At 41.3% G+C, this 12572-nt stretch overlaps 1 protein-coding gene across 7 annotated transcripts in view; it reads right to left on the reverse strand.

Moving 5' to 3' along the window:
- The window catches only part of DENND2B (DENN domain containing 2B), a 197401-nt gene that overhangs the window by 145195 nt on the left and 39634 nt on the right, over window positions 1-12572 (reverse strand). For 3 of the 7 annotated variants that reach the window (XM_068945009.1, XM_068945008.1, XM_068945010.1), the window contains one exon: window positions 6656-6744. The exons of 2 other annotated variants lie outside the window; for them this stretch is intronic. The gene's annotated coding sequence lies outside the window, so the exon portion shown is untranslated. Of the gene's footprint in view, window positions 1-5998; window positions 6231-6655; window positions 6745-12572 lie in introns of those variants that run through there. 2 more of the 7 variants (XR_011141364.1, XM_068945011.1) reach the window with 2 other exon arrangements.

Raw genomic sequence — 12572 nt, forward strand, 5'->3', positions numbered from 1 at the left:
ACTGCCCATCCATGTCAGCCAATAGGAAATAAAAAGCAGCAGGGACCTTAGCTCCTGATGTGTCTCAACAGAGAAACTGGGTGATGTCTCAGTAGCAGAGGAAAGCAGATCTTAATGCAAGTGTCAAAGTGTATTATACTGTCCACTGAGTCTAGCACAGAAGAGATTATAATCTACTGATGGGGTCCTACGTACAACCAGTTTGTAAAACAGTCCTCTCATCACACACACACAGCGCTCCAAATTTGCAGACAGGAAGCGAGCATTTCTAAATGTAATATGATTTAACCTCTGTCTGTACTCAGCCTTTCCCAGAAACAAATATCATTTCCAGTGAAAGCTCTAGTGGAAAAGGAAACTAGGCCTAATTGCTTGATAGAAAGGGAAAAAGCCCCACTCTCACTGCTACACCTTCCCCTGCCTCCATAGTCCCAATGGACAAAGTGCTCAGACAGAAGGCAGAGGCAGTGCACAGTGACAGGCACGGTCTGCAAGGAGCTCATCTCTGCATGTGTTTTGGGTGCACCCAAATCCTGAGACAGGACTAGCTCTCCCTCGCCACTCAAGCCTCAGATCAGGGAAGGAGCACCTCTAGCAGGAGCTGTGCTTCAGCTGCCAGTGCTGGGGAGCAGGCTGCCTTGCTTACAGGCAGCATTCGAGGGCCATGCTTTCTGCAGGAAGTGAAAGGGATGGCCAGGAAGCTGGATGTGCAAGTCCAGGGGGTGTTACTGCCCCATTTGCAACCTACTGTAACTTGCTGTTGCTAATAAAAGAGCAGTGAAAAAATAAAGTTTGCCTTTGGGTCTTTACAGGTTCCCAAAAGCCAGTCTGCAGACCAGAGCATAAGCAGTATAGTGGGGTCGGCGCAATGCTGAAACCCAGTCTCTGATGTGTGACAGAGCAGGTCTAATCCATAGCATCAGCTGATCACACAAAACATACTGACTGTGTAAAAATATTTTTGTCACTTTTCTTTCTGAAACCAATTTGCCTACTCTCCAAGAAACAACACCAGGTAGATTTCTGAAGACTGAATTGAGATATGGCCCCTCCCCTAGGACAACAACATCCCCGGAAACCATAGCAGAGCTCTGCCAGGAAATACTAGGAGACGAACGCAACAGGCTGAGCAGAGCATGGGTTTGAATACGTGGGCAACAGAGTGGTAGGAGGATGGACAAATCTTTTGGAAAAACAGGATTGTGCTCTACATCACAGAGATGTTCTTCATAACTTTAGTTTGTATTTTCTTGGCTTGCCACTCTTGACAACTCTGTCATAAAACAGCTCGCTCTGGAATACTCTGCTCAAATTAATCAGCTGTCAGTTATTTTCCTGTTAAAACTAATAATAGGAGGTCTGCATGGACCTGTGTGAGATTCGAACACAGGAATGTGAATTGCGCAGCTGCAAATGTTTCCATACCGCTGCAGCTTACAATTGCTTTTTGCTCTCCACTGAGAGGGCATGAAATAGCATTGCAGGGAGCAGCTCTTGCATCGTCAAAATTGTCCAACTGCTCTCAGCATGTCCATAACACGGTAAACGTTCAATGATGCCTTTCAACTTTTAAGCATGTTTGAAAGGGGGGGGGAGGGGTGTTCTGGTCACAAACCAACAGGCTCAGCTGGACCGGGGCACAGGATAATTTGATGGCTTGTATCCTTTGTGTGCCAGCTGCACAAGGGATGCCAAATTGTGTTCTTGCCTTTGGCAGAAGTTTTAGCCTCCAATTCATCTTCTTGTCATCAAGCCGCAACAGAATAGGAAAAAAATGGTCCAATGGGGGAACAGTGCCTCTAACTGGACGGGTTAATGGGACTCCTTTGAACAGCCCCATGCATACAACAGTTTGGCTCAGAGCTGGCTCAGAGGATTAATGCCTCATGAGGTCTTAACCCAGAATAAGAGCTGGCACTGGAAGAAAGCCAACTGTGCCACACTCCTCTAACCGCTTAGGGTACTTTGTTGTTGTCACATGAGACTTAGGAACTGGGAGGCTCTGTTCAAAAAGGGCTCAGAGTTGAAGTGCATTTGCAAAGCCTGCAGAAGCAACAAGAAGTGCACCTGCCTCTCCCAGGTCTGCCTGCAGCTAGTACTGTCACAGAGCTTGGCCTCCACTGGCAATAGGTTCACTTGCAGCCTGAAAAATAAAAAAAGTCTCTGAGGCTTTAAGCAGCAAGATGAAGTTTAAATTCCAGACCGGAAGCCTTAATTATAACAGATTTGTGTGAAAGTTGCCAGATCTCTCCCTGCTCTGTGATCAGCGCTGTGCCAAGAGTCTGCTTTGTGTCACACTAGCAACAGTGTTAAGTTCAGCAAAGTAACCAGGTCAAAGATGGAAAGGCAGAACAGAGATCACTGATTAGTGCTAATGAGACCTTGCATTGCAGAGCAGAGTAACAGTACAATCATTTCAAGGTTCTTGTTGTAACTAAAGGTAGCCACATTCGTATCCAGTGCATGCTACTCAGAACAAATCCTTTTGCACTTCTGACTTCTGCACCTTAGAAAGTCACTCAAAGTCACCATGACCACACAACAACTTGAGAGGAGACAATAGCAAGAACTAGTTGTTCATACTGCTGGAATTTAAATCAACTTAAACAAAATGAAGGAAAGATTAGAGCATCCTCAGGGCAGCTCTTTAAATACACAGCACTGTTGTTTTCAATCAACCAGTTCAACCTTTTGTAAGCACACACTTATGTGTAGTGAATACTATTCTCAGAATTTAATGGTGCATCTGCCCATACCTGTAATAGCAGGTACTGCTAAGATCACCCCACCTTCAAAGAAAACAGCAGAAACTGAAACAACTGCAGTTATTTTTCTAGTGTCTTAAAGAGACTTTCCCTAGGAAGAGAGATTGAAAAGACTGGAGTTATTTAGAGAAGGGAATAAGAGCAGAAACAAGTACTGAATAAGATGGAGAAAGCCAGTCCTGGGCTCCTAGATATCCTCAACTTATACATCAACAAGGCTGTGTATTTCCAGCTAATAGACAAACGTGTGTCAGCATAACAATTAACCTGGAACTCAGTGCAACAAAGACACCACAGGGCAAAGTACATTTTCAGTCTACAGATGAGCAGTTACACAAAAGATGATCTTAAGCAAGATAAATCAAGCAATTAAAAGCATTATAGCTCTTATTATAGTATTATATATGTAAATTACTCATTAGATAGTCAAGGAGAGAGAAAAAATATTTCCACTATGTCCATTCACTTTCCTTCTAAGTGCAATGAGACAGGACACAACTAATCTTACCAGAAAAAGCACAGTAACCGCTGGAAAACAGAGACACCGCCTATTCACAGACAGAAAGCAGGCAAACAACCATGACACAAAAGAAGTAGTTCCATGAGACCGACAAGGAGACTCACATCAGGATAACAACATAATGCAACTCTCTTCAAGATAAATAAACACACTTGAAAAGTGGTAATTCCAGCAGGCTGCAAACGGTGGGCTAAGGACCATACAGTAGACGGCCCACAGAGCCACTACATCTGTACAGACTGCTTGAAGAACTCCATGCGCTTCCCTGGTATAACAGCAGCCTTCTTGAGTTCTGCTCACTGCTTTAACGAACAAAAAATACAGTGTGTCAATGTCTATGTGCTGCTGGCTTCGTTTACGCCCAGCCGTAATAGCTCAGCCAGTAGATACCTTTTGTTATGAATGTAATTATAAAAATACTATGATTTATTAATGTTCTTTATTTCCTACTGGTAAAGTTTACATAGTATATAACATACGCAGACTTCATTTGGAATGTGCCAATTCAGAATGAGAGGACACCTGGAAATTATATTACAGGACTATGGAAGTGATGCCTGGCATCACTTTTCAAAGTAAGGTGTAAATACTACAACACAGACCATTATGGGAAATGCCACTCAGCCAGAAACTCTAGAAAAGAACTCATCAGGCTTCCTACCATATTGCATCACAGGACAGATAAGCTCCAAAAAGCAACTATTGCCTTTGGGATGCCTCCATTTTGGGAATGCCTAACTTGGAACAGCTTGCAGAGATCTTTCAGGAGGTTCAAACTGACAGTTAGTAAAATTAATACGTTCCAATTTTGAAAACTGTAATCGTTTCGCATTTCAGAAATTTGGGTGACTAATAGCGTTTTTTCCCAAATGAGCCTTAAACTTGTGTAATCAGCACAGCATTCCTTGTTAAGAAGAGGATGGTTTAAATTAGGACATCAGCACTGCAGATATTTCATTTCTGTTCAAGAATGGCATAAGGATTCCCTACTTAACTGCTCTTAACCATCAAACAGTTGGTCAAATCATTATATTTTCCTTAATCAGGCTGTTATTTGATAATCACTAGCAGCAGTATTTTATTCATAGAAAATCAAGCTGGTCAAATCTGGTAGGAAAGAAGAACATAAAATGTTACATTGTGCTGATTAGCCCTTAAATCACAGATGACAGCTGTCAGCTCTGTGCATATGTTGTGGCAAGATTACCTGCTCCATAACAGCCTATTTCTCCCTCATGAAGTACTCTACTGACAGATCACAGTGATAACAGTATTTTCTGACTAAAATCTTCCTGGAATTCATCCTTGAAGCACAGTTGATAATGTCCTTTAAGGAAGAAATAATTTGCGCGTGCGCGCGCGCGCACACGCACACACACACACACACACAAATAATGGCATTGTGTGGGGAGGAGAGATGGGATAAAGGCACCTGATTTCCATTCCCTGCACTACTCCCCCTCTAGAATGATTACAGCAGAAAGTGGAAATAAGCATCATCATTATCTCCGATGTGTGCTAGCAGGCACACTGAGGCCAATCAGCAGTGTCTGTCATTGTTTGGTGCAATACAAAAGACCCTCTGTCTGGAAAGTTCAGGAAAGAAAACCAAGAGCCAGTGGCCTGGTCCTACAGTCAAAAGACTGAAACAGAGGCTGAGAAGTTCTCAACCACAGGCTGATCCGATGCCCTTTGAAGTTGACGGGAAAACTCCCATGGACGCCAGCATGCTTTGGAGCATGCCTGAAATGCACAAAAGGAAGCAAAGCAACATAAAAGTAGCAACAAGCATCTGACAGAAGGGAGTTTTAAACAATGTAGGGGTGACCTAATCTTCTCATCATGGTTATCAGTTCAGTGTATTTTTGTGATGTCTGAGAAAGGAGAATTGTATCAATTTTCTAAGTCTTTTCATTAGGACATGGCAACTGCATATTAATCATTAGGTATTTTTCACTTAAAGTACTATGCATGCCATCCTAATGTTGACTGTGGATTACAACATTTAGCAAACATGTCAGAGGAAAGGGGGAAAGCACCTCTTCCAATTGCTGGATTTATTAATTTAAAGTTTTCCACTTTCTCCCTCTCTGTACCCCCTCCCCCCCAAAAAGACTAGAAACACAGTCCACGACTGAAAATCTTATTAAGAACAATGCTGCCAGCGTCATCTATTCATAAGCAGCAATCTGAGACAAGAGTCCACCCCAGAAGAAACTCTCGCAGCACATTCTCCAAACAACCGCTCAAGGACTCCAAGTGCATGGAGATTCCAAATCCTCTACTTAATTAAGAGGCAATTAACTTTCTCATTAAAGATAGATACAGGAGCACCCAAAAAGAAAGAAATGCCTACTGAATCTTATAACACTTCCATAACTATTTTATTGAATACAGCAGTAATTGTATTGTTTTAATTTTAGTGCTTTCAAGGTCTCAGTGATGTTTTCTGGGAATTAATTTCTTAGAAATTTTTTAAGCACTTTTTGCAACCTTTGCACAAGATTTGCAACAAAGGGCCAAAGTATCTTTTTTCAGAAATGCAGGATGTTTCTTCTTTCCCTGGCTAATAGAATCCAACTGTTGCCGCATGACATCATTCCCCAGAGCTAGGGAATCCAAGCTAGCACAGACGCTCGGCTGGGAGTAAACACCACAGAAAAAAACTTCTCAGAGTGGGAAGAAATAACACAAAAGAGGCAATTGTTGTTACCTGAAATTTGGAGCACTTCCCTTTCCACTCCATTCTCAGATTTGTACTTCCCAGACAAAATTCCTTCCTATTATCTGAGGCAATCGGAAAACCAGTCGTTGAGCGTCTAATACCTGCTGGGCTTCCCACAACTCCTTCATATGACCTTTTGCAGCACTGATTCCAGCAAAATGATTGCAGAGAACACAGACTGGCTGGGCCAGTTGTCATGGAGATCTCTCTCTCTCTCTCTTTTTCATACATACACACAACACACACACACACACACACACACACACACTTAAACAATTCTGGGAGGCATCCACAAAACAGCATGCCTTTTCATCAGCTAAGTTTTTGAAGCATTCCACTCCTCCTCCAAGCCCTCCCTAGAGTCAGCCCAGGAAGCTGAGCTTTGGTCATGAATCGATTGTTGAAATAAGAGATATTGCCTTTTAAAAAACAACACAGAACTTGTACTTTTTCCCCCAAGAAGCAAAACAGAAATGTTTGCTTGCCAAAGCTTTGAACTAAAGGCAAATCTATTGCATTCAAACCTGCAGGCTGTTTATCTTTGCCTGCCTTGTTATGACTTTGATATCTGAAAGCACTACAGCTTTGTTGAAATACAATCATGCAAATTATATGAAATGCTCCTGGCATGGCCTGACTGCTTACCTTGCTGTTCTTCCTATACCCAGGCAGTGACTCAGTTAGCACAGGTATTCATGGTGGTCATGCAGGACTTCCTGTATTCTTTCATATTTCTGTGTTTAAGTAGAAAAATCTGCAGGTCAGGAACATGCAACTGTTTTTAATGAACAAACTAAAGTAATCCCTCAGCCAAATAAGAAAAAACAGACAAGTTTGGACTTAACAATTTTAAGATTACATGCCTCTTACCCAAAACCCACCATCTCCCAGTTAAAGCAAAAACCCATTTCACTGACATCTGAGACTACAAGAACTGATTAATTTAACATATTCACTGGCACCATGGCTGCAAAACAAAACTAATTCCAAACATAAAGAAAGACACACAATATGTTTTCCTTGACAAAAAAATTTCTAAGTTAATCCCCACAAATGTCATATAGGAAAGTGTAGATTGATAAATCAAGAGAAACAAATAATTTTAAAAAGGAAGGAAAAAGAACATTTAGTAAGAATATACAGTAAAAAGCATGCAGACTTAGAAGAACAGCACTGTGCCCAAAGTTTTTACACTTTGGGAAATAGCTTGGAGAGTTATTCTTTAGAGGATTTAATCAGAGTGAGTCATTCAAAGTTTTAAAACTTCATAAAAGATATTAAAGGGACTGCATGATTCTGCTTTCTGCAACATGCAATATGAGCAATAGTCCACCTAGTGGGCATAAAAATACAAAGCTGAAAATAACTATCCAGTACCAAGTAGGAAATCACCCAATCTATTTTTTCTCCATCATCCACTTCATTATGCTGTTGTGCTATTCCATCCCTACATTTACCAAAGATCGTTAACAATTCTCGCAGTCCAAAGAATATAGGCTGTTATCAGCAACATGAAATAAAATGAGCATTTATAGCTGTTTTTATTTAGGGGATATAACACAAGAAAACGTTTATGTACATGCTATTACATAATCAACACAGCTAGGTTTATATATGAGGAGATATAAAAGAGTTTCAAGATATTTTTCTTCCAGTTATGTTCGTAGCATGGGCTTTCTATAACAGAGATGGCATAAAACAAGCCTAGAGAGCCTGAGGTAGTTTAGATGTCTTATGGGAACACCTGTCTACACACAGCTATTATGAAATATAAACTATGCTAGAACATATTATTGACTATACTTCTGAAAACTTGACTTTTTTGTGAATAATGAAGCTGTCAGTGGACAGCACAGGTCATTCCACTTAAGCCACTTCACATCATTCTTTGTTTGCGTTGAAAACACTACCCAAAAACTATTTGAGAATTATGTTACATAGTTATTAAAAACTGCATAAAAATTATTCACAGATAGATGAATATAAGACAGCTACTCCAGCTGTTAAGAATCCAGAAGATGCTGAAATAGCGTCATATTAAACAGTTTCTCTAGACATGAAAGTGGCACATACTACGGCTGCACGTTCATGCCAAATTCCTTTGATTCACATGCCAGTGAATCCCTGCAGAACCACAGAACTCAAATAGAAAAATGATACGTTTTCACCTTAAAAAGCCTTCTTTGGTGCAGGACTGAGTTAAGACTGCTGCAAGTGGGCAGTTTCAGCAGTATAACTGGGGGAAATAGGGAGGCAGGTAACTCCTCCCAAGAAAGGGATATTTTCCCCTACATCGTTGCAAAGGGAGCGCTCAAAGATACGGAAGTAATAAAAAAAAAAAAAACCCTAAGAATTGATCAACAGGCAGGTGAAACACTTAAGTCTTGTCTATCAGTCTCAGAATTTCTATGGACCCCATTACTGACAGCATGGGATTAGTTAGCAACCGTCTGCGTGACATCCCACTCCAGAATTTATCACACGCTCTGCAGCACTCTGCTAGGAGAACACATCTGCATACATGGCAAGGGGCTGGGGGGGAGCACGCATGTTAGCATTTGTAAACAACTGAAAATGTTCATTGCATTACATATACACTCAGTTACAGTCAAGAGCTCCAGACAAAACAAAAAGTAGCTACAATGTATTACGTTTGCACAAATATTTGAGTCCAAAACACAGTAGTAAACAGTACAGCCTAAACATTGGTCTTGGGCAGGAAACTACCACAGAAGACCCCAGACAAGCACCTTTCTATTCTAAGCCTCATAAATACACTCCTAATCGATTTCTTGCCAAAAGCCAAAATATTTTGTTCAAACTGGTCTGGGTGAAACAAGAACCATTTCCATCTTTTACTTTTTTCCTGGCTGGGTTTTTCTATGGGTGCCTCAACACCTCAGGACTGAATTTAGGATCACAGAGAGAGGACATGATGAACAGTTTCTATTACATTAATTACAAAATATATATCAAAAAAGTGTCATGGCTACACTGTGATGAAAAAGTATCAGAACATGTATCCTTACCCCCTGCAGTATTAGAACAATCCATTACTCACATATGGCTGATGTTTAGTTTCTTATTTCCGATACACTTCCCATTTCTGACTGACGGGTTGAACACACTCGCTCCTATGCTCCGCAGCCACGAGCACAGGATGCAGAAGGCACGTGACATACGCAGGAACAGACATGCACTGAAAAGGATGAGCGCACAGAGAGGGAGACCTCACCAGGGCACACCTGGTGCCTGTGCCCTGGAGAGTGGAAATGGAAATATGAGCTACTCTCTCCACAAGCTGCAGGGATTGAGTTTCTTCACTGAATGCTTTTCAAATCAAGCAGCCATGATCAGGAACAGGAGTGGAAACAAATCAAATTTGCTCCTAAATGGCTCATGAAATCTTATTGCTTTTGCTAGGTGAAAACACAGCATCAACTCTGGGATTTAAAAGGACAAAAACAGAGATGGGTTACAGACTAGCCCATCCACAACAGCACCGCACATCTTTAGTGGGTATAAACTGAGGTTAATTAGTGCACCATCTTCAGTTTTCCTTTGCTTTTTTTAAAGGGAAACTAAGTTCCATGTACAATTACTCATGTAAAGTGAAATAACTGCATTTTCCCCTCCTCAAATGACCTTTCTGCCTCCCTTTCCCACAGAAGATGAATACTTTTTTCTCTTCCTGCTACTGTCATCTCTACTTCACAGTTACTGATTATCTTCTCAGTGACCTCAATGGATACCTATCTAATTAAACGTAGATAAACTTAAGACAAAACAGCAAAAACGGATGCCTGAGTACCGCTGTCCTCAGGTACTTTTTTAATCTGCTACTGTGAGAAGGCAAGTGCCTGCAGCTCCTGCTGACCTCACTGCGAGAGACAAGGAACTAGTTAGTACTTCCTCATCACCAGGCAGCGACTTGCAAAGACATGGAAATAAGGGAAAAGGCATCAGCTCATAACACAAACCAGGCTTGCCCTAGATAAATTGTGGTCCTTACTCGTTGTTTAAAGGCCCAGTGCTCAATACTTTCGCTCAGGACATTCATTGACTTCCACAGCAGACAAGGAAAAGACATTCAGTACCGCTAGTATCACGGTCATCTGAGCAGTCCCACGATGCCTGAGAGGTCTGCGAATTCAGGGTCCACAGCATCAGCCTTTATCTTTCAACACTCCAGCCCAATAGCACAGCAATACAAGTGCCACAAAATAACACCTCTGATCACCAAAACTTTATTCTACCAAAGTGAATAAAACTTCCACTGACTTCAGTGGGACATTGACTTCAATTTGGCCTAACTAAATCATGTTTTGCTAGAAGTGTGGTATCACAGTAAGCAGTACAAAAGTATCTCTTGGCCCTGCAAACATTTAAGCAAAGGAGTGACCCTACATGTGAGAGGCCCCCTGATTTCAATGGGATGGCATAGGTGTAGGTCTAGGATCAGTGAGCTGTGACCTTGTTCTCTTCCCCCATTTCCACATCAGATTCATTACCCATAACACTTCCATAACTCTCATTTCTAGCAGGACGATTAAAAATTTTCAGGACATCTTTTAATAGCCCAACAAGGATCATGTTTGAAGCACCGTACTGATTTCACTAACCCAGAAAAAAAAAAGTATATATACATATGTGTACATAGGAAATGGCTAATCATAGCTGTGCGCTTTTTGAGAGGCTGCCAATCCCTTTATGGCCCTATATCCCATCCTCATTTTGCAAAGGAAAGCTTGCCATACAAGGGTCTGAGCTCAACCTCTCCACTGGGCGCATGATAACAATTTGCAAAAGTTGCTAAATGACTGAGTGAAACTAGAGCAAATCTGTACCTGGGAAATCATGACCAAAGCTGACACACATTCACCTCCTGTGCAAATACTCTTATTCAGAAATGAAGTGGCTTTACTTCGTGGATATTATTGTTTTAGGCCCTGATTCAGCAAAGTACTTAAACATTGACTTCAAAAGAACTTAAAAATATGTTAAACAGGTGCTAAAATGTTTTTACCAAAGTGGCGCCTTAGTAGTGTTGTATATTTTAGAAAGGACAGATGGAAACAGTTCTTATTTGGCAATTAAGGTTTTAAGATGTTGTTTGGTGAATAACAGGGACACACTCTCCATGCTAAATATACTAACGAGGTTGAAAGCAAACAGTTAAGCAATGAGTTGAATAATTTTTTAATAAAATAACTTTAAACCTGAACAACGTGGAATTAACACATGTAAATGCCTGGTTTGAGAATTATCCATACCTATAGTCTGATTCACAACAGTAGACACATATTACAGCTCATCCTGCTAAGAAAGCAGTGCAAAGCCAAATAAGCCATACAAACTGGCTCTGGGCCCAGGCAGCCAATTCAGCCAGCCCTCAACATCCCAGTGCTGCAAACTGTTTCAGCTGGCAGCAGGCCAAGCTGTAGGGATAACCAAAAGGTGGGAAGCTCATGTAAATGAGTCCTCCTGCTCCTCAATTCTCCAGAGCCAGCCCTGTCTGCAACCCATCTGCACTCCAGTCAACCCCCTTCCTATGCGTAGCTGAGCTGTATCCAAGGAATGCCTGAAAAGGAAAGACAGGAAAACGTAGGACCAAAATCAGAGGGAGGGGGGATGCCCCTGTGGAGACACTATTTATTCTGTCTGGATAAAATAAGAAAATTTTGCCCTTTTGTAGGTGTTAATTCCTTCCTACACTTTTTTTTTTCTTTCCTCCTTGTATCCTCATCAAGCCTAGATTTATGGCCTGAGAAGAGGGTCAAATGAGACAAGCAGGCTTCCTCTGGGATCTGGCCATATCAGAAAAGATGTTAATGAGTTGCTTGAAATTACACAGGAATTCTGATTTGATCCTACATGCACGTAAGATAGCTCAACGTGTCTTACTTAAAAGAAACATTAATGAGCTAAAAGCCAAAGGACAAGTTTCTATTACCCTTGCTCACAACATATATCCTGCAGCAGAAAATGCTTCTTGAGGGGCTAGATGGCAATTTAAAAAACAGAGCCCTTTACACCTGAAGTTGTAATGCAAGCAGGACTCACAAGAGTATATATAGTCCTCCTCATGGAGGACTAACTTGTGTACAGTTGAGCAGGCGCTACAAAACTCTGACTTAATGGGAGCAAAGGGGCAAAATCCTTCTCAGAGCACATGAGCACATGAACGATTGGAAAAGACAGCTCTTTTAGGCCAAATCCCCCCCTGAAGAAGTACTTTTTAAATTGTTGTCAAAGTAGCTCTTTCTGTAAAAAATGACTTTTACTTTGGTAGTGGCACAAAGGAGAAAGATGCTGCTAAGGAACCTTTTCTATTGATACAGTGACTCTACAGAATTAATAAAGGGAAAAGCATCACATAATCAGCAAAGCAATGGACACAAGGACAGGTATAATCAATTAAGCAGTACTGGTTTCTGAAGCAGAACATGCATGGTGGTTGGTCCCCCCTGCCGCTCCCCAAGAAGAGCTCATAATTTAAAGTCAACATGGAAAACAAGAGGGCCTAAGGTTGAGCATCCAATGAAATATCACCTTGTTTTCA

This window comes from Struthio camelus, chromosome 5 (genome assembly GCF_040807025.1).
Source record: "Struthio camelus isolate bStrCam1 chromosome 5, bStrCam1.hap1, whole genome shotgun sequence".
NCBI classification, from domain to species: domain Eukaryota; kingdom Metazoa; phylum Chordata; class Aves; order Struthioniformes; family Struthionidae; genus Struthio; species Struthio camelus.